Genomic DNA, 25,515 nt, shown 5'->3' with positions numbered 1-25,515 from the left:
AGTACTGTAAACTGCAGTTAATAGTCAGACCTTTCTCGGCAAAGTAATGTCTCTGCTTTTTAATACGATGTCTAGGTTGGTCATAGCTTTTCTTCCAGGGAGCAAGTGTCTTTTAATTTCATGGCTGCATTCACCATCTGCAGTGATTTTGGAGCTCAAAAAAACAACGTCCCTCACTGTTTCCATTGTTTCTCCGTCTATTTTCCATGAAGTGATAGGACCGGATGCCGTGATCTTAGTTTTCTGAATGTTGAGTTTTAAGCCAACATTTTCACTCTCCTCTTTTACTTTCATCAAGAGGCTCTTTAGTTCTTCTTCGCTTTCTGCTATAAGGGTGGTGTCATCTGCATATGATACGAAACATCTTTTCATATGATTACTTGCCACCAGTGTACCTTTTTCACTGAACTTTTCTTTAATATGTGATTTTAAAGTACCTGTTTCAATTCCTTTGATGTATTAGAGTGAGATAAAATAGGTGAATAGCTCATAATACAGCATATAGTAAATGTATGAAACATACTGGCTGTTTTTCTTATTCACTTTCATAATAAAAAGGGTGTCAAATAAGTGTTGTCAAAAAACCAATTATTTTGGCTCAATTATTACAGTAAGAAGGTAAAATATTAAAACATATTACAAATTATTTTAAATTTTGAAGTTTTGAAAATATGCTATGTGAAAGCTGTCTAGATATTCAGGAGCTAACTTCAAGTTTAAAAAAAAAAAAGGAAACTAAAATGCACTCTCAGATAGTATAGACTGTTTAGAATCTTCATCCCTAGTTGTTTTTATCTGATACAATTAGTACAGCCTATATGTGTTGACCACTGGACATACAAACTACTTTTGCTTTTATGAACAAGGCAGTTGAAATTTGTTCTCTCAAGGCCAAAAGCATAAGTCAGTGTGAAGGGTGAGACAGTAGAGTATTTGATCAAACTATTGATTCTTCTTTAAGGTAAAACATATGTGGGCTAAAATTTTCACTTTTTTATTTGGCTGTTACATGTTAGAAGCTGAAGAAACTTATTTTCTGTTTATCTTCTGCGACCACGCTTACTTCTGTGGACAATTCCAGTCAGCATGCCTCTGAGACTAATTCATGCCCTCTGATAAATATAAACAAGAAGACTTGCCTCAGACTGAAGTCTCCAGCTTAAGCTAGCATGGGTGCCCTGTATAAACTGCTTTGGTTAATTGCCAGGTAATCATATATTAGGGCTTCCCCACTGGCTCAGTAGCTGAAGAGTTTGCCTGCAATGCAGGAGACAGAAGAGATGCAGGTTTGATCCCTGGGTCAGGAAGATCATCTGGAAAAGGAAATTGCAACCCACTCCAGTATTCTTGCCTGGAAAATTCCATGAACAGAGGAGCCTGGGGGCTATAGTCCAAAGGGTCACAAAGAGTCGGACCGGACTGAGTGACTAAGCACAGGCACAATCATATATTAATATTTGAAAAGATATAAAGCATAATGAGTTAAACATCAGGTTAGTAAGAGAAAATTCAGATAGTTTGTATTCAATATTGGTGAAGACGTTTTAAGGGAAATGACCTCTGTTGTACCTGCTCTTTTCCCTTTGACCTAGTGAACTGAATTTCTATTGACTTAAGAGTGAGGTAGCACCTGTTGCAGACCTTCCCAGAAAACCTCTCCTCGGAATTTATTGACTCAGTAAGCACCTTTATTCTTGAACCAGTAATTGGCAAGGGCAATAAAGCTGTGTTAATTGGTTTAAGCATATCATAGTCCTTTTGGATCTGAGGTCAATCCCACGTAAATGATATGCCTACTACAAACTGTGAAATGGTTGAAAAGGATGCTGGGGCATGAACCTCACAATATCCACCACTTGTAGCAGAGCACTTTTCTCTTGATTGTTTCTGAGTGTATCCAGCCTGTCCCCACCCATGTGACGTCATTGGGCAGCTGAGGACAGATGTGACCAAAATGCCTAACCAGTTAGTTGATTTGCTGCTCCTGCTGCTGCTAAGTTGCTTCAGTAGTGTCCAACTCTGTGTGACCCCATAGACGGCAGCCCACCAGGCTCCCCCGTCCCTTGGATTCTCCAGGCAAGAACACTGGAGTGGGTTGCCATTTCCTTCTCCAATGCATGAAAGTGAAAAGTGAAAGGGAAGTCACTCAGTCGTGTCTGACTCCTAGCGACCTCATGGACTGCAGCCACCAGGCTTCTCCGTCCATGGGGTTTTCCAGGCAAGAGGACTGGAGTGGGGTGTCATTGCCTTCTCTGGTTAGTTGATTTAGAAATGGACAAATATATCCCTGCTTACAGTCAACATCCCTTCCTGCAATTGGGAATTGTGATAAAGATGCTCATCTCCCCCTGATGCTTCTTGAAGAAGTCAGATAAACATGTAGCAGCTCAAAGCATTGGCTACTTACTACTCTTGTCAACTAGGTGACAGAGAAAGCTAATATTCAGCAAGACAAAAGAATAAATCACATGTGCAGAAAAAAATTTAAAATACACAAGGATTATTTTCATGATTCTTTATAGCACTCCCATCCCTTACTCTAGTTCATTCTTGATTCATCCCAGTATCTTTCTTGCTTAAGTTAAACTCAGGCAAGTTTTCATTTTTTGCAACCACAAGAATCTTTAGGAAAATGGACATCTTTTCCTTAGATAAGACTTATTTTTCTGCTCTATAAATTATACTTTTCCCCCTATGGATAGAGATATGTATATGCTCACACACACACACTTGCATACCCAATGTTCAAAGTATATGTAAAATAATTTTTAAATTTATTTATTTTTAATTGAAGGATGATTGCTTTACAGTGTTGTGTTGCTTTCTGCCATACATCAACATGAATCAGCCATAGGTACACATATGTCCCCTCCTTCTTGAACCTCCCTCCCATCTCCCACATCCAACTTCATCCCACCCTCTCTAGGTTATCAAAGAGTCTTATTTGAGTTCCCTGAGTCATACAGCAAATTTCCAATACCTGTCTATTTTACATATGGTATTATATGTTTCCATGCCACTCTCTCCATTTATCATAGGGGCTGAAAGGCCTGGCAACATTTAGAATATATATAATCAATTTAAAGGATTATTGTAATAATTGGAATGAAGAAGAGACTAAAAGCCAAAGTTTTCTTTTCTTTTCTTTTTCTGTCATGGGATGTGGTTTGGTATGGTGATAAAAGGAGACAGATTTTGGAGGAAATTGCCAGTGATATTAAAATAATAATTTGTACTCATCTACAAAAATCTTTATAAAACTTTACCTTGTGAGTGAAACTTGTGCTTTTTTCTGCCTCCATCCTTAAGGCAAACAGCTCCTGAGTCTGCTATCCAGAACATTTGGCTTCTTGACATTGTCCCGTTCTCTCAAGAGAGTGCCAACAGGCAGGAGAGGAAGGTAAGAGTTGTTAACACTCTAGGCACATAATATATAATCAACAGTATGTTGTGGATTAACAAATAAGCAAATCAAGTTGCTGTGTACTATAAATCTTATATTCTGAATTTGATGTCATAGGACATTTTTTTCCTGAGCTTTTAAGCACCAGTACTTTCATTTACAAAACATAAAATTGCTGTATTTTAAATTACAGTTACTTACATAGGATGTTTCAGATCCCTGTTACTAGAGGTATGATCCAGAGATCAGTAGTAGTTGCATCATCTGGGGATTTGTTGAAATATAGGATCTCAAGCCCTAGCTTTAACAGTCAAGTGTAAATTTGTATTTTAACAAAACTCCTGAGTAACCCAGTGCACATTACAGTTCAAGAAGCACTGGATTACATGATTATTTTTTGTGTTGTTTCAACATGGGTGGGGAAGCCTGGCGTACTGCAGTCCGTGGACATACATGACACCATGGACACGACTGAGTGATTGAACTGACGTTATGAAATAGAGTAAGCCTAACCTTGATTTTAAAAGAAAGTTTTATTTTTCACTTATACTGCATTATTTGTTTCCTGTCACAGATAGTCATAACTAATCTACTATGCTAAATCACAGGAGTTGGTAATCAAGTGAGATTGGCTGTAAATCCAAACATTAATGAAAGTGATATTTGAAAATATCTTTTAAAGAGATAATGCTCAATTACGGGTGGTATTTAGATAGTTTTATGTTACAGGATTTATTTTCAGGAAAAGTATGATTCCTAAAATAAATGAATTCTAGAGATTGAGAAAGCTACCTTGTAGCTTTGTTATTATCACATTTGTCAATATTGGGATGTAACATTATTATTCAGAGACTATCATTTGGTTCTGAAGATTTTAGGATGTATACTCTCTTGACAATATCTATTGATATTTTATTGAAAATTCAGATTTCTTGGTACTTGTTAAACCCAAAAATATTCTGGCACAACAGCTAATGCAGCTGGTGATACTTTATTGTTTTGAATCTGGAATTCATAAGATATTTTCTTTCAGAATTAGTGTTGTATATCATGCTACATGACTGTTTATAACTTTAAGGAAAAATTGGTGTTTATATATCATTTAATTACAATGAATTGAAGTATATATTTAATCAACTACATTGTATTAAAACGGAACTGAAGGTTTACAAGAAATTCTAGGTGAAATATTATTACTGACTTTGCAAACCAAACTCTGATTATACAGATGTCTCAATTATTTCTTTTACTGCAACAAATTAACTCTTTCTACTAAACTCTCTAAGGTTTGCTGAAGTAAAAATTCTTCTGGTAAATTTAAAGGGAATTTTACTACATCATATAAAATTTGCATTGAGGTATAGTTGCTGTATACTATATAAGTTACAGATGTATAACACAGTGATACACAATTTTTATAGGTTAAACTTCATTTACAGTTATAAAATGCTGGCTATATTTGCATTTTGCTGATGATTAGCATTGTTGAGCATCTTTCCATATGTCTGTTGACCATTAGTATGTTCTTTGAAAAATTGTCTATTCAGGTCTTTTGCCATTTTTAAAATGGGTTTGTTTTGTTTTTTATGTGGAGTTCTATGAGCTGTTTATATATATTGGATATTAACCTTTTTGGTCATGTCATTAGCAGATATATTCTCACATTCAGTAAGCTGTCTTTTTGTTGAAGATTTGCTTTTCTGTGCAAAAGCTCTTCAGTCTAATTAGGTCCTTATTTTTATTTTGGGTTTTTGTTTTTCACTTTTACTTGCTTTAGGAAACATATCCAAAACATATCACTATGATTCATGTTAAAAGAGTGCCATGTTCTTCTGGGAGTTTTATGGTTTCCAGGCTTGATTTTAGATTTTAAACCATTTTGAGTTTACTTTTGTATATGGTGAGAGAAAATGTTCTAATTCCATTCTTCTGCATTGTAGTTTGCAGTTTTCCCAGCACCACTTACTGAAGAGACTGTATTTTCTCCATTTTATATTCTTGCCTGCTTTGTCATGGATAACTGATCATAATCATGTGGGCTTATTTATGGTCTCTCTACTCTGTTCCGCTGATCCATGTGTCTGTTTTTGTGCCAGTACCAAACAGTGTTGATTACGGTAGCTTTGTATTACAGCCTGAATTCAAGCAATGTGATTCCTCCAGCTCTGTTCTTTCCCAAGATTTTCTTTTTTTTTTTTTTTTTACAATTCAAGGTCCTTTGTATTTTCACAAAAACTTTAAAGTGTTCTACTTCTGCAAAAAAATACCTTTGATATTTAATAGGGATTGCATTGAATCTGTAGATTGCCTTGAGTAGTATAATTATTTTAACAGTACTATTTCTTCCAATTCATGAAAACAGTCTGTTTCTTTCTTTTTTTTTTGAAGGATAATAGCTTTACAGAATTTTGTTGTTTTCTGCCAAGTATCAACATGAATCAGCCAGAGACCTACCAGTATATATTTCTGTGTCATCTGAATTTATTTCATTACTGTCATAAAGTTCTCCAAGTACAGTTCTTGAACCTGCTTTGGTTGCTTTATTCATAGGTATTTTTTTTCCTTTTCAGTATGATTATAAATTGGGTTGTTTCCTTAATTTCCCTTATTGACAGTTGATTGTTGGTGGTTATTGTGTAGAAATTCAACAGATTTATATATATATTACCTCTCTATTCTGCAACTGTACCAAATTCACTGAGTCCTAGTAGTTTTTGGTGGCATCTTTAGGATTTTCTATGTATATTATCTTATCATCTACAAACAGTTTAAGTTTTACTCTGTCCTTTATAATTTGGAATTATCTTTTTGTCTGATAGCTGTGGCAAGGACTTCCAATATTATGTTGAAAAACCAGTAGCAAGAGTTGACCTCTTTGTCTTGTTTCTTAGAGGAAACACATTCAGCTTTTCACCATTGAGTATGATGTTAGCTGTGGATTTGTCATATCTGGCCTTTATTATGTTGAGGTATGTCCCCTCTTTGTCCACTTTCTAGAGAGTTTTTTTTTTTTTTTGTAAATGGATGCTAAGTTTTGTCGAAAGCTTTTTGCATCTGTTGAGATGATCATATGGTTCTTATTCTTCAATTTCTAATGTGTTGTATCCACTGATTGACTTGTAGATATGTAGATATTGAAAAGTCCTTCAGTCTCACATTTTATTTAGAAACAAAGAACCAATAGGTTCTTTGAACTTAAATTATTTTTCTCAACAAATATTTATTGATCCTTTACGAGAAGACTGTTGTTCTGAGTTTTGTGTGGGAAAGAAGCAAATCACAAAGAAACAGTTTCAACATCACGAGCAAAATATATATTTATGTGTCCATCTTTGTATGTGTGATCATCATTGAAAAGAAAGGTTATTGATTATGTCTAATTATTTTTCATATGTTCCAGGCACTAGATATGTAGAAAGTATGTAATAGTAACAGTAGGCCTTAGTAACCATTGACATTACATCAGCAACTTTGCTAAACATTTCAATTTCATTATTTCTTTGATCTTAACAAAATTCCTTTGAATTGGATATATGTAGTACTTCATTTTGCATATAAAAAAGCATGCTCTGCAGTGTTTTGGATATGCTGTTCAAGATCACAGAGATAATAAGTGTTCAATCCAGAAATAATAGCCAGTGTTCAGGGTGCTTGTGTGTGTTTATGAGGGTTCATTGTAAGCTTCTGCTTATTGAATAACTCTAAACAAGCACCAGATAAATACACTTTCTAAATCAATAGGGTAAATCTATTCTGTGAATGCTGTTCTTTACTGAGCAGCAAATGACTACTATCAAGGTGAAAGAAATGAGATTGAACAGTAGTGCTTCTCATCATGCACAAGATCTCTATTTTCACCTCTTTTGAGAAAAAAGATTTACCATAGGCAATGCAGTCCACTAGTATAAGTTACTATCCTAGGATGGTATAAAAATTAATTTTCCAAGAAGGATAGTGAATAAAAAGAAAGTTGAATATGTGTATAATGTCTGTCAGGATGCAACCAGACCCATTTTACATCATTCGCTTCTTCTTGGTACTTTTCCCCAAAGGTCCAATAGTATAGGATATTTCTTTTTTTTATTGTAGTTTTATGTTTTTAACTTTTTATTTTGTATTGAAGTATAGCTGATTATCAATGTTGTGATAATCTCAGGTAGACAGCAAAGGAATTCAATCATACAAGTACATGCATCCATTCTCTCTCAAGATCCCCTCCCATCCAGGCTGTCACATAACGCTGAGCAGAGTTCCTTGTGCTATACACTAGGTCCTTGTTGGTTATCCATTTTAAATATAGCAGTGTGTACATGTCCATCCCAAACTCCCTATCTATTCCCCAATCCTTCCTCCTTCACAACCTTAAATTCATTCTCTGAGTCTGAGTCTTTTTCTGTTTTGTAAATAAGTTCTTTTGTAGCATTTCTTTTTAGACTCTCCATATAAGGGGTGTCCTAGATATTTTTCTTTCTGTATGACTTACAGAAGTACAGAATATTTCTGAATGGTATTTTTCTGACTTGAGGATTCTTCTTGAAAAACTAGCAATACCCTTTCACGGCAAAGATAAGAGATGTCTGCCTGAGAGTAGCCAGTGGTACCAGATACTCAGGTTTTTTCCGTTTTTCCACAGCAAAATTTTAAAGGAGAAAATGGAAAGGATGTAAATTTGTTTGCCCCCCTGAGTGCCTTTAAAGTAACTAATGTATACTTTGGTTTACAATCACATGGCACCTATTAAAACAGAGAGTGACTATTTTTATCTAGTTGGGTTAAAGTTGGACTCCCCAAAGAGCCATAAAGAATGAGAATGTAGACCATCATTTTGGAGGTAGTTTCAACTGAAAGAACATTAGTGCTAGAAGTTAGAAGAGTCTTCTTTGTATCAAGGAATTAAAATCTTCTGCAAGGGTTCTGCATTAAAGACCCACTATTAACTCTGTTGTTGTGGTTATTGTTGTTAAGGAATGCAAAGACCATATTTTTTCTTTTTTTATTGTAGTATAATGAAGTTATATTTGTTCTGATTTTATATTTGTAAATGTGAATAGTCTCTACAACTCTGGACAGTTTAATACATTATACATTTAGACTTAATCATCCACTCTCCATCACCTCTTTTTAACACATTTGTAATTGGGAGGAACCAGTTCATTTAAACCAAATTAATCACATTCTGCCTGAATTAATATTTATTAGCATGATTTATATTGATTGCTACTTCACATTTTTTCTCTCTCCTCCTCTCCGTTTTTTTACTTGTTCATTAAGTCTCAGTTCAGTTCAGCTCAGTCATTCAGTCATGTCTGACTCTTTGCAACCCCATGGACTGTAGCACGCCACGCTTCCCTATCCGTCACCAGCTCCTAGAGCTTGCTCAAACTCATGTCCATCCAACCATCTCATCCTCTGTCATCCCCTTCTCCTCCTGTCTTCAATCTTTTCCAGTATCAGGGTCTTTTCCAATGAGTCAGTTCTTCGCATCAGGTGGCCCAAGTATTGGAGTTTCAGCTTCAGCATCAGTCCTTCCAATGACTGTTCAGGACTGATTTCCTTTAGGATTGACTGGTTTGATCTCCTTTCAGTCCAAAGGACTCTCAAGAGCCTTCTCCAACACCATAGTTCAAAAGCATCAATGCTCTGTATGTTATTGTAAGAATAGAAAGTAAAGAAAAAGAAAGGGAAAAATATCTCAGCCCAGGGCTCTGTGTTGAAGATATAACAGCTAAGAAACAGTGCTGACATTTTTCCTGATAGAATAATAGATGCCTTAGTTATAGAATAATAGATGCCTTAGTTAAACACATTCTTTTTAAATTAACAGGTTTATTTTGCTTCTGAGTGTTAACGAAATGATCAAAACTGTACTGTATATAATAAAGGTAAATAGTTGGAAATAGCCATGCCCATACTACGTCTCATCACAGAAATGATAAAGCCTAAAGGTCAGTTCCAGAAAAACATATATTTCTGCTTTATTGACTATGCCAAAGCCTTTGACTGTGTGGATCACAACAAACTGGAAAATTCTGAAAGAGATGGGAATACCAGACCATCTAACCTGTCTCTTGAGAAATCTGTATGCAGGTCAGGAAGCAACAGTTAGAACTGGGCATGGAACAACAGACTGGTTCCAAACAGGAAAAGGAGTACATCAAGGCTGTATATTGTCACCCTGCTTATGTAACTTATATGCAAAGTACATCATGAGAAAAGCTGGGCTGAATGAAGAACAAGCTGGAATCAAGATTGCTGGGATAAATATCAATAGCCTCAGATATGCAGATGACACGACCCTTATGGCAGAAAGTGAAGAACAACTAAAGAGCCTCATGATGAAAGTGAAAGACAGTGAAAAAGTTGGCTTAAAGCTCAACATTCAGAAAAGGAAGATCATGGCATCTGGTCCCATGACTTCATAGCAAATAGATGGGGAAACAGTGGCAACACTGGCTGCCTTTATTTTGGGGGGTTTCCAAATCACTGAAGATGGTGACTGCAGCCATGAAATTAAAAAATGCTTACTCCTTGGAAGGAAAGTTATGACCAACCTAGACAGCATATTCAAAAGCAGAGAATTACTTTGCCAACAAAGGTCCATCTAGTCAAGGCTATGGTTTTTTCCAGTAGTCATGTATGGATGTGAGAGTTGGACTATAAAGAAAGCTGAGTGCCAAAGAATTGATGCTTTTGAACTGTGGTGTTGGAGAAGAGTCTTGAGAGTCCCTTGGACTGCAAGGAGATGCAACCAGTCCATCCTAAAGGAAATCAGTCCTCAGTGTTCATTGGAAGGACTGATATTGAAGCTGAAACTTTAATACTTTGGCCACCTGATGTGAAGGACTGACTCATATGTAAAGATCCTGATGCTTAGAAGGATTGGGGGCACAAGGAGAAGGGGATAACAGAGGATGAGATGGTTGGATGGCATCACTGACTCAATGGACATGAGTTTAGGTAAACTCTGGGAGTTGATGATGGACAAGGGAGGCCTGGTGTGCTGTGGTTCATGGGGTCACAAAGAGTCAGACATGACTGAGCGACTGAACTGAACTGAACTAAAAGGTCAGTTATGGATTTGGGGCTTATTTAAGAACTGTACATTGCCAACTCAGATGCCATCCAGTGGTGTGCTAGAGACAGCTTTTACAATATTTGTGTATTTACCAAACTCCATGTTTAATGATGTCACATGGTTGACTAGAAATGGGTCATAAAAGGAGTATTTACACCATGGGAATTGGTAAATGCTGTAAATTAGACCTGTTTTTTCCCCACCCATGGAGAAATTCTTAAGCATTTTCCAGTACACCACTACACATGAGCATACAATTGTTTTTAACCAGTATCATCTATAGTGTATTCCTTTACAAATGCATGGTGTTATCCCTAGGCTAACCACACATCCATCTGGATAAACTGGACATTCTTGGCACAATTTTGGACCCTAGTCAACATTTGCTGAGTGAATATATCACCATAAGTGGTAAAATAAAAGCCTTGCTTATTTGAATATAAAGTTCTTTTCATACTTGTTAGAAATTGTAATGTACTAATTTAAAATTATTGAGGCAAAATTTCATATAAAAGAAAAAAATATTAATAGGATTGGATTAAATATCCAGCTCACCTACTTGCTAAATAGACCACTTATTCAAATTCTATACTCTACAGTTTCTCATATGAAAGTAGAGACAATAATAACCACAGGTTTATTGTAAAGATTCTAACAATATGAAGTATTTGTTACATAACATGCTTAAAGTTGGCAATAGATATTGCATATATAACAAAGTCAACAATAATTATTCTTCTTATTTTAAATATAATCATCTGAGGATAAGTAACTTTTTTAAGTAATATGTAATGAGATTTAGAAAAAAAAAACATGATTTTTCAGCTATGGATTCATTGGTAATTCCTTTAACTGTGCTGGAAATAAATCTCAATGAATAGAATTTTTCATGAAGATTCTATGAAGATTTCATGAAGGCTGAGCATTCATAAAGATCTAGCCAAAGCATTTTCTTTACCAAATAGTAAAATTCATTTTCAATTATCCAGATAAAATTGGCAGTAAAGTTTACCTAAATAAGAAGCTTAAGTTAACAGTATATTTCTAAGATCACAAGGAAACAAATCCCCAAAAATCTGAGAACTGGGACATAGGCCTCTCCTGGCCTTTATCCTCTAGGGAAATAGGAAAATGAATGGTGATGCAACAATTTTGTTATAACTCTGGTTTTCAAACATAATATGCAGAACAGTCAATAGAGAAGCCTGTGGCAAAAATGCAGATTATTGATATTCATTTTACTGACTCACTACCCAGGGAGGAAAGATAGGGAAGAAAAGGAGAAGGAGAAGACAGAGGGAAGAAATGGAGAGAGGGAGGAAAGAGAGGAATGGATAAAAGAGATGGGAAGAAGGAAATTAGGAAGAATATTTTTGGAAAAGATTAATATTTACCTCTTAATGTCTTCTCATATTTTAAAGTTTCAACACTGGGCTTGTATACTTTTTTATTTTTTTAGAGTTCTGATATTTGCAAAGAAGATCAGAAGTTTGTATTGATGTAATTTAGGTAGATTTATAACTTAGAGTAAGTCATCTTACTGGAAATGGTGTCATAAGTCAGAATGATATTAAGTCAAAACTGATTTTCTCAATGGAACAATGGTATAGTCCAGAGCAACTTCCCAGACACGTCATGAGATGAGAACAAGCATCCTCTTTAATCAACTACAGGTGATAGATGTATACAACATAAAGCTTTCTCAAGGGATGTAAATTTACTTAGCTGTAATTCAGTCATCAATAATATAAAATTGCACTTGATAGGATACTGCATCTCAGTGGAGTGGGTCAGAGCTATTATGGTCTTCATAATCCATATCCTATTAATGCAACAAGACATAAATTAAAGAAAGCCATTGGTGTCCTGGAAATTCACAGGATTGTACTCCTTGAGGAAATTTGTTCCAAACATTCTTTTTCTTTTGGTAGCTATGGTATGATTACACTTTCCTAATAATCATCTTGACTTGTGGGTATCTTTCTTGATGTCTTTTTTCATAGTATAAATGTTAATAGACCAAATTACCAGCACTGAACTTCAATTTATTGGCCTTTCTGCTAAACTGCAAACAAGTTCTTTGTTTTTTTAAAAAAAATTAGTGTTATCAACAGTAATAATCAACACTGATAATGTCTCAACACTAGCAGATATACATCACCTGCGTTGGATGAGTACAAACTACCTTGGAAGTGCATATGTTGATATATTTGCATATTTGTCCTCAAGTTTTCAGTATTGGATTCTTTTTACAAATACTTTTCATGAGATTAAATATTTAAGTTTCAATACGGGTCAGATTTAAATGCAATTTGGGCTGAATTTTGTCTCCGTAGAATCAAAAATTCTACTTTCTTAAAAGGATTGCTTTTAAGAATAATAGATGCCCAGATCCAAAATTGCTTCAGTGAACCACCTTTCAACACATTAAATTTTCAATATAAGTATGATTATAGATTAAGGCAATTGATGTTATAGAAAAAAAATGGATCAAACTTATATCAGCTGGGATCCAGTAAGGATATAGTAATTATTCTAACAAGTTTAAACAGATAATTCAGTATAGGGGCTTGATGACACAAGTGACGTAAAAACTTACAAATCAAAAAGAGAATGGGGATGCAGCACAATTTGAAAGTGAAAGTGTTACTCACTCAGTCATGTCAGATTCTTTGTGACTCCATGGACTGTAGCCCACCAGGCTCACTGTAACCTGCCAGGCCCCTTTGTCCATGGAGTCCTCCAGAGAAGAATACTGGGGTGGGTAGCCATTCCCTTCTCCAGGGGATCTTCCCAACCCAAGGATCTAACCTGGGTCCCCCTCACTGTGGGCAGATTCTTTACTATCTGAGCCACCAGGGAAGCCCAGTTTAGTAACACTTCCCAGGTGGCCCTATGCTGTGCTGTGCTTAGTCACTCAGTCGTGTCTGACTCTTTGCATCCCGATGGACTGCAACCGGCCAGCCTCCTGTATCCATGGGGATTCTCCAGGCAAGAATACTGGAGTGTGTTGCCATGCCCTCAGGAATCTTCCTACCCCAGGGATCGAAACCAGGTCTCCCACATTGCATGCCAGATGGCACTAGTGAAGTGGTAAAGAACCCACCTGCCAAATGCAGGAGACGTAAGAGATGCGGCTTCAGTCCCTGGTCTAGAGGATGCCCTGGAGAAGGTCATGGCAACCCACTCCAGTATTCTTGCCTGGAGAATCTCATGGACACAGAAGCCTGGAGGGCTAGAGTCCAAACGGTCATAAAGAGTCAGACATGACTGAAGAGACTTAGCACGCACACACACGCAACTAAGCTACCATTCCTGAGCCCCAAAAGAAAAGGATTGTATCAAATCCCAGGGAGCTGTCCAGCAGATAGCCTGACAAGAGCTTCAACTACCCAGAAATGCAGACATTGCCCACAGACATTCCATGGCAGAGCAAGAGAGGAACAAAGACCCTAATTTCTATCTGCCTGGGAAAGGTTCTTTGCTGAATATGTCGAATGCATCTGAGATTAAATAGAAAAGGAACAGCTCAGATAAATATCTTCATATGTATTCTTTATAAAGTTATCTTCATGAAAGATTCCAAGCTCACTCAAATGATGCGATTGCACAGTATATTTTTACATTTCCATTTGTAGAGACTTTACTACTCTCAGAAGAAAATCTGTCTTCCCCAGAGCCCATGAATAGCATAAGTTCACTTATGTCCTGGCTTACTGTTATAATTACTGCACACGACAACATGCCTGTAATTTGCCTGTGCTGCAAAATGTGAATCACCAGATGTTGATTGCTAGGAAATGAGATCTGTCTGTGCTAGCAAGTTTTAAGAGCTTTCCCATTAAGGAAGTGAAGGATGATGTAGTTCTGAGTGTATATATTATCATAAAACTCATTTTGTGATAGCCAAATAGGAATTCTGAACACTCTTTATTATTTTTAAACGATTAACCTTTAATGGGGCTGTATATCAAGAGTTTTAAGTCCAGTTAGTGGTAGCATAGAGGGAGTTAAGATTTATTGAGTACCTACTATGAGCTGAGCACTATATAGGAACTTTGTAAACATTACCTTACGGTGTTATGAGATGGGTATTCTGTTTAATGTGATCTAATATCCATTGTCTCTTCCCTACAAATCTGTATCACAAATATTTTGAACTCACTTCTGGCTTTGTTTTAGGTGACTTAAACTTATTTGTCTCCTTTTCCCACTTACTTTTAGTTCATTGATTTGTGTATTTTTGTGAGCAACTTTTAAACTTTGAGGGAACAAGACAAGCTTTATGTAAATAAATATCATTTTACTTGAAATAGAATTGTGGATTCTATGTTAAACTGTGAATTTAGAACATAGACTATTGTACTAACCATTGTTCTCTGATGCTAACTACCAGACAGAGAATGACTCTGGGATATTTTTGTGTTTCTCCAGTTAAGCTAACTTGAATCTATATCCAATGATACACCACACATACATTTGTGTAGTAGTAACCAATTTTTCTTCTGTTTTTGATCCTTGTAAGTATACATGCCTGTTTTTTTTTTTTTTTAATGTGTTTTTCCAACTTGCTTTTTTCTGGGTCCTTGCTTAAGAATGAGATTTGATTGACTTTAATGTTAGTCTTTCATTTCACTGTAACACTTTTAGTTTGAAAAGACTCTGTTCCTAACTACTAAGAAGGATTAACAAAGATTAAGTTTATTAATTTTTTCCATATTTTTTGTTTTGCTGTAACTTTTCTGTAATTCTATTGCATCCTTCAGTCTATGAAACAATAAACACAAGTTGTAGGATAAAACAATCTTCTGAATACCACTGGGATGTTTCATACCACAGAAGTCTGACAATTCTGACAACTCCTCTCACATAGTTTTTAATAAAGTAGGTCTCTAATTTTCATCTTCTTTTGTCTTAGAAAAACAAGTTTGTTAGTAATGTCAGCATGGTCTCTCAACAATTCTTGTCAGTGAAAAATGTTTGTCTATTGCTAGTAACACTAAAAATCATTCACTGGGGACCTATGCAGATGACAAAGATTTATTGCCTGAGTCTTAACAATTAGTTTACTTGTTAAAATAACTTGGCTTGGGAGCATGCTAACAAACAAACAACTTCTGAGAGCTATTTTGCTTTGGTAATTTTGTGTTGTTAAAATCATGTGGAGAAGCAGGCATTTCTGCAACCTATGGAACAATGAGATAGCATGTGTAAAGCTAAGCTGATACCTTGAGCTAATTCTCCTTTGTGAACTAACAATATTCAGTAATCAGCTATAGCAAATGTGTCTCCATGATAATATATTCTTGTCTTGAACACGGTAATTTTTTTTTCTGTTAACATATTCTTTTCAGCACTTATATCTCTATCTACCACTCAATTATATATGCATGGGTTCATGTTTTCACATTGTGTATTGTATTCACACCTTCTTCTACACTTGTAACACTTAATCCAACAGTGTATTATTTATCTCTGTCAAGCATTGTGTTCATACGGATACAGGCTTATCTAAGAACTTCCCAAACACCACATAATCACAAGTCAATGAATCCACTGGTTTTTGTATACATCTGACAAAATTACTGTTCATTTCAATGGAAGGAAATGTCAATCAAACAGCTTTTTAAAAATCTAATTGAGTGTGTGATTGACTTCTCCATTGAGCTTGGTCAAAATACCACTCAATGGAAAGAGAATTGTGGAGACAAATATACTAAAATAGTCCATTTGGAAAAGCATTTTTCAATTGGCAGGTGAAGCTCCTCTTTGCAGATACTCAGTGCAAGGTCATAGTCTGGTATGTCCATGTGACTGAGGTCTTGTTTTTGAACTTAGTATGCTCTGCCTATTTAAAACTTTACAGCTGGATATCAACCAAAATGACATCTTGATGAGAGGAGAGATTGCGCTACTCTCTCCTTCTTGCTTCCCATGTTAGTCTTTTCACAGTCGGGAGACCTGGGACTCTGCAGTTTCAAAGTTGAATGTCTTAGTGGCTTCTTTGAAACATGACACTGACTTGCTTTTCCTTGAAGTAGGAAATAGACCCAGGGATACTTACCCTGTGGTAAGTTCAAGGTCAAGCTCATGCTGCTTGCCACATGCTGCTGCCACTGCTAAGTCACTTCAGCCGTGTCCGACTCTGTGTGACCCCATAGATGGCAGCCCACCAGGCTCCCCCGTCCCTGGGATTCTCCAGGCAAGAACACTGGAGTGGATTGCCATTTCCTTCTCCAACACATGAAAGTGAAAAGGGAAAGTGAAGTCGCTCAGTCGTGTCCGACTCTTCATGACCCCATGAACTGCAGCCCACCAGGCTCCTCCATCCATGCGATTTTCCAGGCAAGAGGACTGGAGTGGGTTGCCATTGCCTTCTCCGGCTTGCCACATAACACACCAATATACTGAGAGACAGGTGGGGCAAGAAATTGCGACTTTGAATTTGCAAAGCCAGCAGACCAAGAAGATGATGGACTAGTGTCCCAAATAACCATCTCATCCATCTTATCCAAATTAGAAATCAGGTTTTTGTTTTTTGTTTTCTTTTAATACTGAAAGGGGAGGGAGTGTGACTTTGGTATAGGAATCCTTTGCTCTTGAAGCTGCCCAAGTATTAGATCTGGTCACAATGTTCCAGTAAACCTCCTACAAGACTATGTTATTTTCCATTCTGCAACTTTTTATAAGGGTCAGATCCTTGAGAATGGGCTATCATGTTTATTTCATGCTCTAACCAGCATTCTTTTACAGAGGTGCAGAACCAGCCTGACTAAGCACAGGCAACAGATCACAAGGGTTGGAACTAAAGGAATAGACCTAATATGGAGTTAGGTTTTTTCCTTCTCTGTTACACCATCTCTTCCTGTCTTTGGACAAACACTACTGTGGCAACTCATGGTGGTTCTTACAAGTTCTTAGAGCTTACTTTTTTTCAACCTCATGAAAGTAAAATTTCTAGAACTTTTGGTAATATATCATCACCAAAATTGAATGGAGGGAGAAAATAACTTATCTGTGTAATTTAGTAATATCCTTCTTCTTTCTAATCGAGGATTAAATCTTTTGTAACCTCCTTAAACTTTTGTTACCTTTCTCATTTAAAGTGACAAGTTAAATGCTAATGCAATTGATAGGGGTGAGCAACTGGTCAATGACCAGCCTGATCAGACTGCATAATGTAGCTGAAATTGCTAAAATATGCAGGCCCATTGTAATTTTGACAGAAAACAGTTTTCTACGGGCCTTTATATCTCCCTAGGTGATATTAAAAGCCAAGAATGTTTTAAGTACCACATTTCTTTCAAAGAAAGTTGAGAGAATTCAGCAACCTTAACTTCAAGCTAAAAATATGTGCATAAATTTCTAAGTATCATGAGATTTTTACCTGTGTCTAATTTGAATGGAAAATTTGATGGTAAATTATGTTGAAAACATGAATACAGCCCCAATTGGGATGTCTTATGCTATGTTCCATGTCACCAAAATAAAACTTGACTTAACTACAGTTTCAGCTCTCCCCAAAATGGAATCTTAAGCCAGTCATTCAGGAATTGCCTGATCAGTACTAATTAGGTAGTCTTCCTGATAGACCCCTGCCATGGCCTAAGGAGCAGTAAAACATGCAGTCACCACCCACCTATTTTGCCTCCTGTAGGTTCTTTGTCCCTGCTCCCTTAGTCTTGTAAAACTGTTTCATTTTATCCATCTCATGGGAGCTCCTTTTTATCTGTTAGATTGAATGCTGCCTCATTCAAATAGATTTTTGCTTAAATAAGGCCTTAAAAATTTTAATATAAACTCAGTTTATCTTTTAACAAATATAATACTACAGTTAAAGATCCTTGTCCACTTTGCACCCACAAGCAAAATGTAAGTTATAGTAACTAAGAGACTGCTTTTTCCACTTAGCTCTAGGTTTTCTAAGGCATAATGAATTAGACGTTTGTAGTAGTTATTTGATGATGTAGGCATAGGCAGTGGGAGTAGGGGAAGGTTGCATGCAAATTAGTGTGGGTCATTTAAAGACCTACGTTAACATTTATTTCAATAACTTTTGTTACTGAAAGTTATTGAAATAAATGTTGGTGGATCCAGGATGTTTGTAAATGGTTGGTATGATGAATGTACATCTGTTAGCATTTGATATCTGAAAGCTCATTTTGGGGGGCTATATCCTTTTTATATGTATCTGATGACCCTTGGTTTTTGCAGTATTGAACTAGATTGCTGTTAGCCTATATTGTACTTTTGTACATAAAGGAAAAAGGGCCCCACTTCTGGTATATTCAGAATTTGCAGAAACCAGTACAAAATGAAAATGTGGAGTTTTTTTAAAAAAATTATTAATAATTTCGAGACAATGACATGGAACATTAAACCAAATGCAGAACCCTTCTAAGTTCGGGTCTGTCCAACTGTTTAGGCTACATGCCCATGAAACTGGCCTTTTGTCAGTGCAGAAAAAGCTAGATTTTTAGTCACATTTGTCCTTTCATGGCCAGATACTATCATTCAGGAAGAAAGTAGGGCCTTGTTAACTAGGCTGTGATGAATTCTCTCATCAATAAGAACGTGCACACATGCATGCATGCTAAGTCGCTTTAGTTGTGTCCGACTCTGTACAACCCAATGGTCTGTCTCCCACCAGGTTCTTCTGATACTAATGCCAGTTCATACTTTTAGATGGAATATTTTTCTGGATAGTACTGGATGTAGGTTGGTAAGTGGTGAATGGGGCACTAAATAACTTTTCTTGCTCATTCAGTTAAGCACCTAGTCAAAATTAGGAATGGTCCATTTATTTGTGATCCATTTTCATTTCTTAGTCATAAAGTAAGGGATAGTATACTTTAGTAGATTAGATGTGAGAAATATCTGAGTGTGAATTCAGACTACATCAGTTCTTAGTTGGAAATATTTAGCCAACTTATTTACATCATTAAGTTCCTCATCTGTAAAATGGGGAAAATACCTACAACCTAGAAAGTACAATTTTAACATGAAAAATATTCTCTTGCTTTTTCAATGATCCTCTCATTCACTAAGTAATATCTCTGATTATGATAAAATAAGATCAGGTTTTTTTCTGTTAGTGACAAAGAATGTGTATTAATGACTATGATCTTTGATTAAGAACATCTTAAATTATCATAAATGATACCTTGTAAATCTGAAATACAATCTAAAAGTAAATTGAATTAGAATCCTTTTTAGTGGAGAAAAGGTTATGAAATCAGTGTGATAATATCAAACCTAAAATAATGGCATAAAGATTTTCTTTAATAATACTCTAATGGAAGCTTAAGTGGAAATTTTAATCATTTCCTCTGTGTGTGTGTTTTATAGATTTTTTCTTGTTAAAATTGTATATTTATTTATTTAGATGACCAATAATTTAAATATACATCACCAAGGAAATTATGAGATGAATGAACAATTCAGTCAAAGGCAAATAACTAGTACTCTATGGAAAGAAAGCAAGAATTTAATCTGGAAAACTTTGAGTGTTAATCAGTTAAAATATTTACATTGTGCAAAATGATTTCCATACCAATGAGAATTTGGAGGTCTCAAAACAATTCTAACATTTCATCTCATTTCCTAATATATATCATGTTGATGAGAGGCCAAAATTTCTTGTGATATCAAAAGATATAAATATCAATCGATAATTTTTTGCCAGCAAAACACATTTTAGAAGAGATGGTATATTGGATATAGCACAGGATTTGGATCCAAACAGACCTTGTTCAAATTCCAGTTACCAACAGTAAATAATATTTCTGTAACTTGGCAACTCATTGAAACTTGCTGACCCTAGATTCTTTATTTTAAAAATTAGGATACTAACCCCGATTTCAAAAAAAATAAAGAATGGAGTGTGATATATGTAAGTGACCTTCCAATATGGTTCTTTCTTAATTGATTACTATTGATAGTTATTAACATGAATAATATTTGTGAAACACATATTATTTTTATATTTTCATCTTAGTTTTCTTTGTGAGTGGTTCAGTTCAGTTCATTTGATCAGTCCTATCCGACTCTTTGCGACCCCATGAATTGCAGCACACCAGGCCTCCCTGTCCATCACCAACTCCCGGAGTTCACCCAAACTCATGTCCATTGAGTCGGTGATGCCATCCAACCATCTCATCCTCTGTCATCTCCTTCTTCTCCTGCCCTCAATCTTTCCCAGCATCAGGGTCTTTCCAAATGAGTCAGCTCTTCTCATCAGGTTCCATAGTAAAATGCTTTGCTTTCTTCAAAACCAACAACAAAACTTTGACTGGTTAGCTCCATAGTAAAGAACTGCTAGAAAAAGATATATTCTATTCAACAATTAAGCATTCTCTTTTAGATCAGGATTGAAAATTCAGATGCCTATAAAACAAGACAGAGCATGCCCTGGAATATTTTCTTATGAAATATGGCACTATATTTTTTTGAACAAGACACACATTGTCTGCATGTGAAACTTAGACAAGTATTTTCCATTTCACCAAAATACATTCTCCTCTGTTTTTGTAAATTCATAGACTTCTTTCTTACATTTAACAGTTATAGACTCAAAAGTATTTTTTCTCTTAACTCTAAGCTAAAACAACTATATAAGTATAATGATAAATAACCAGATTTATTAAAACTATCTCAGTGTGAGGCATCAACATGATATAGCAGTGACTATTACAAATGGAAAAGTTTATTCCCCATCCAAAAGGACAGCTACAGTTTACCCTTACCCAGTTACTAGTAGTGGGATATGGCCCAATATTGCTAGATGATTTTATCTTTCAAGAAAAGCTTAAAATTCCATTTCTTGTGAAATTTAAAAAACTGGACACTATTGCGTATTTTGGCATGACTACTAGCATTATGTAGACAAAGCCAAATGTTTCATGGACTGATTGCACATAATAGTTCACCATTTTACATTACCTGCTTTAAGTAGGTAGCATATCTTTAAGAGATCTGTAATCAAACCTCCTGAAATTATGACTGCATAGCCAGTTGGTTGGACTAATAGTCCAGCAACCATTGCTGCCAATAGGACGGAGTAGGAATGAAAATTTTAGTATATACTTTATTATTTCTGGATAGAGACCCTAGCATAAGTATGTCAATTCTCAACTATATTGAGAAAAAGTTAATGATTATTGGGTAACTAAAAAGAACTAGAGACCTATAACCCACTTACTACCACTTCCATTGCATATCTGTCTTTTTTCTTCATTACAAGCTCCTCCATATGCTACCCTCACTTTCAAAATTAGAAACAGGTGAAAAAAAATGGAGGAGTCCGAATATAGCACAAGTTACTTTCTGATAATAGTTTTGACTTGCTTTCCTAATTAGCCTGACTATATCTAGGTTTCTGTGATTAACTGACTGGCTAAAATTAGTCAAAATAGTAGTGATTAATGCATCCTTTAGGCCTTTCCTGATCACAAGGAATAAAAAAAAATACCTGCTTTCATTTCTGAAAAAAATGAAGCTGTCTTGCAAAGATACATGATGAGGTAAGGAAGACAAGAATGGGCTTCAGCAGCCAAGAAGTAATGCTGGACAGAGGAACAGAATGTTGTTCTTGTGGTTCAGAAAGAAAGGTCTATCAGCACCACTGGTGAGTCAGCACCTCTTTTAGCATTTGCCTCCTGAAACAGGTATTCAGGTCTCCTCATTAGGGTTATGCTAACCCTGTCAGTCTCTCTGCTTTACTCTCAATATGTTTATATGTTATTATTGAATTTTTCTATGTTTTTCTTTCTGTCTCTTTAATTAGTACTGCACTACTGGCTTCCAGTGACCCATAACTTCCACTTGTTTCGTGGTTTTAGCCACTTACCCCTTCACTCAAGCTCCTACAGAGGGACGGTCTTATGGAGCCTGTCAATCACCATCCAATTTATATGGTGGTGTTCTTGGTAGAGCTTTTCAGATCAGTCATTGCTTATCTTGCATCCCACCAGTCTGTGGACAGATACCTCAAGAGCCAGGTCTCCATTTTGGTCTAATGGTTTGTTGCCAAGGCTGGTGGGGTCACATGGTGTGAAGTGCAGATACTCATCTAGAAGGAATTCCTTCCAGGATCGATGAGATCAGGACAGAACCTCTGAGGCTTCTCAGAAAGATATACTCTAGTTTGTAGCATCCTGGGTGCCCAGAACAAATAATGAACTTATCCCTATGCCCTCAGCATAACTACAGATTGCCAAAAATATTCAATAATTCAAACACAACTTCAACTCAGTAAAACAATGTATTATTCAGTGTTCAGTTCAGTAGTCATATGACTTCTAAATTTAAAGGGGTTCGCAAAATCTGTTCTGCCCTTAAGTTTTTGAGAATTTTTGATGCTGAAATATTATTAAAACTTTGTAAAGTTTTAAGACAGGGTTATACATTTTCAAACTGCATTCCACAAAGCTCATATATGTGAAAGTGCACTGATATCCTGAGCTTGGCAAGTCTGAACCTGCTTGTGCCCATAATTCTGAAAAGTGGATTAATAAAATACCACATCAGCTATTGGGAGGGGTTTATATAAAGTTTCCTTTCTGATAGGTAGCTGCAGTATCTGTCCTGAATGGTTGATTTCTAATTAGCTATAAAATTCTAGAGCTAGGGAATTAATTATGCAAAGATTGAGATAGAGTATTGTTTGAAATAGACAATAGAACTTGAGGATAAATAAGGCCTTTCAAGCATTCATTTCTCCATTTTGGTCTATGTCTATATCTACAAGTTTCTATTCCTTTCAATGTGATGTGGAGTTCAGGGGTCTGAAACAATATTTTTAATTCTGAACCTTTATATTTGTGAAGCCATCTGATTTCTTATTCAAATCCAAAATCCTCTGTAGATAATGAGGTCCATTGCCCCCTTTAGAAGGGGAGTTGCTTCTCATATATTTCGGTTGCTTCTCATATATTTAGGTCACATGCACACACATGCACTTAATGCACACCATACAAGAAGCAAAAAATTGAAATTTTCTGATTACAAATGATTAAATATTCCTTAAAATAATTTTTTTTCAACTCAAATATTACTCTAGTAAGTTTCTGTATTGAAACTCTTGTCTATGGTTCTTAGGAAGCTTAGCAAAAAGTTATAGTTAGGGGAAAAAAAAGAACAAAAGAACTGTCATTTTGTGATCTCTATAGACTATATTAACATAAACCAATATTAACAGAAGGGCTACTGACTTTTCATGTATTTTTCTTCCACTTTACTTTGATCTTCAGTCAACTTTGAACATAATAAAAATGATCAATTTTGTGTAAAGCCTAAAACTCAAAGAGAACTTTTTATTTTGATTTTTCCTTCTAAAAAATTGCTGTAACAAATATATGAAATCTAATATCCTACTTTTAAATACATTTTTAACTTGAAGGCCATTATTGTATAGCAATGATGTTGTTGAACAAGCTTTTCATTTTGTATCACTTCAACTTTATACCCATTGAATATAAAATTCTGATATCTCCCTTCCCTCTTCACTGAGCAACCACCATCTACTTTATGCTTTGATAACTTCAACTTCTTGAGATAGCTCATATGAGTGGAATCATGCAATATTTATTCTGCTGTGATTGGCTTACTTTCCTTAGCATAATGTCTTCAAGCTTCATCCATGATGTAGCATATTACTGAAGTTCTATATTTTATGTTTGAATAATATTCCACTGTAAATGTGTATAAATCACACTTTTAATCTGTTCATCCATTGTAGGACATTTAGTATGTCAGCTTCTTGGTTCTTGGGAATAATGCTGCAGTGCACATGGGAGAAGAGATATCTCTTTTAGAACATGCTTATGTTTTTTGGACAGATAACCAGAGATGAGATTGCTGGATCATATGGTAGTTCTATTTTTAATTTTTTGATGAACCTTTATGTCATGCTTCATTGTACCTGCACTATTTCATATTCCAAAGAACATTGCACAAGAATTCCAGTATCTCCACAGCCAACCCTTACTTCTTGTTTTTGTTTTGTTTTGTTTTAATAAACAGACAAGCATCTTAAAGGATGGGCTGTAATATCTCATTGTGCTTTTTTGATTTACATTTCCCTGGTCTATTCATATATCTGTTGGCTGTTTGGATGCCTTCTTTGGAAAAATGTCTACTTTTTCCCCCATTTTTAATGGATTATATTTTTGTTAGTGTGGTTTAAGAATTTATTATGTTTGAATATTAACTCCTCATTAGATATATGACTTGCTAATATTTTCTCCTACTCTGCTAGTTATGTTTTCACTCTATTGATTGTTTTCTTTGCTGTAAAGAAGCTGTTAGTCTGGTGCAGTTCCACTTGGCTATTTTTGCTTCTATTGATTGTCATTTTGATGTCATATAAAGGAAATCACTCCCAAGAGCAATGTCACAAAGCTTTTCTCCTATGTCTCCTTCTATTAGCTTTTGAGTTGGTTCAGTTTTGTGTAGGGTTTAATTTAAAAAACCAACTTCACTCTTTTGTTTGTGGATGTCCAGTTTTCCCAGTAATAATTGTTGACAAGACTGTTTTTCCCTATTGAGCATTCACGGCACCATTGTCAAAGATTCAGTTCAGTTCAGTCGCTCAGTCATTTCCGACTCTTTGCGACCCCATGAATTGCAGCACGCCAGGCCTCCCTGTCCATCACCAACTCCCGGAGTTCACTCAGACTCACATCCATCAAGTCCGTGATGCCATCCAGCCATCTCATCCTCTGTCATCCCCTTCTCCTCCTGCTCCCAATCCGTCCCAGCATCAGAGTATTTTCCAATGAGTCAACTCTTCCTATGAGGTGGCCAAACTACTGTATATACATAGGACTGTTTGGGAACTCTCTCTTCTCTTTTGTTTATACAGATATCTGTCTTAATGCCAATGCAAGACATGAATTATTGTAACTTTATAATATGTTTTGAAATAAAGTGTGAGATTTCCAGCTTTGTCTTCCTTCTCGTGGTGGTTCTGTTTATTTTTTTTCTGTAGTTCCATATGAATTTTAGGATGAGCTAAACTATTTCTATAAAAGATACC

General features: G+C 35.7%; 1 long non-coding RNA gene across 1 annotated transcript in view; it reads left to right on the top strand.

Annotated features, from left to right (window-relative positions):
- The window catches only part of LOC120867932, a 383,141-nt gene that overhangs the window by 58,749 nt on the left and 298,877 nt on the right, over positions 1-25,515 (top strand). Inside the window, exon 3 of the long non-coding RNA XR_005722077.1 lies at positions 12,708-12,713. This is a non-coding gene — a long non-coding RNA (uncharacterized LOC120867932). The remainder of the gene's footprint in view (positions 1-12,707; positions 12,714-25,515) is intronic.

The sequence above is a fragment of the Oryx dammah genome, unplaced genomic scaffold, assembly GCF_014754425.2.
Source record: "Oryx dammah isolate SB20612 unplaced genomic scaffold, SCBI_Odam_1.1 HiC_scaffold_9, whole genome shotgun sequence".
In the NCBI taxonomy this organism is placed as follows: domain Eukaryota; kingdom Metazoa; phylum Chordata; class Mammalia; order Artiodactyla; family Bovidae; genus Oryx; species Oryx dammah.
Note: the sequence above shows the minus strand (reverse complement) of the source record. Positions and strands in the feature narration are given on the sequence as shown.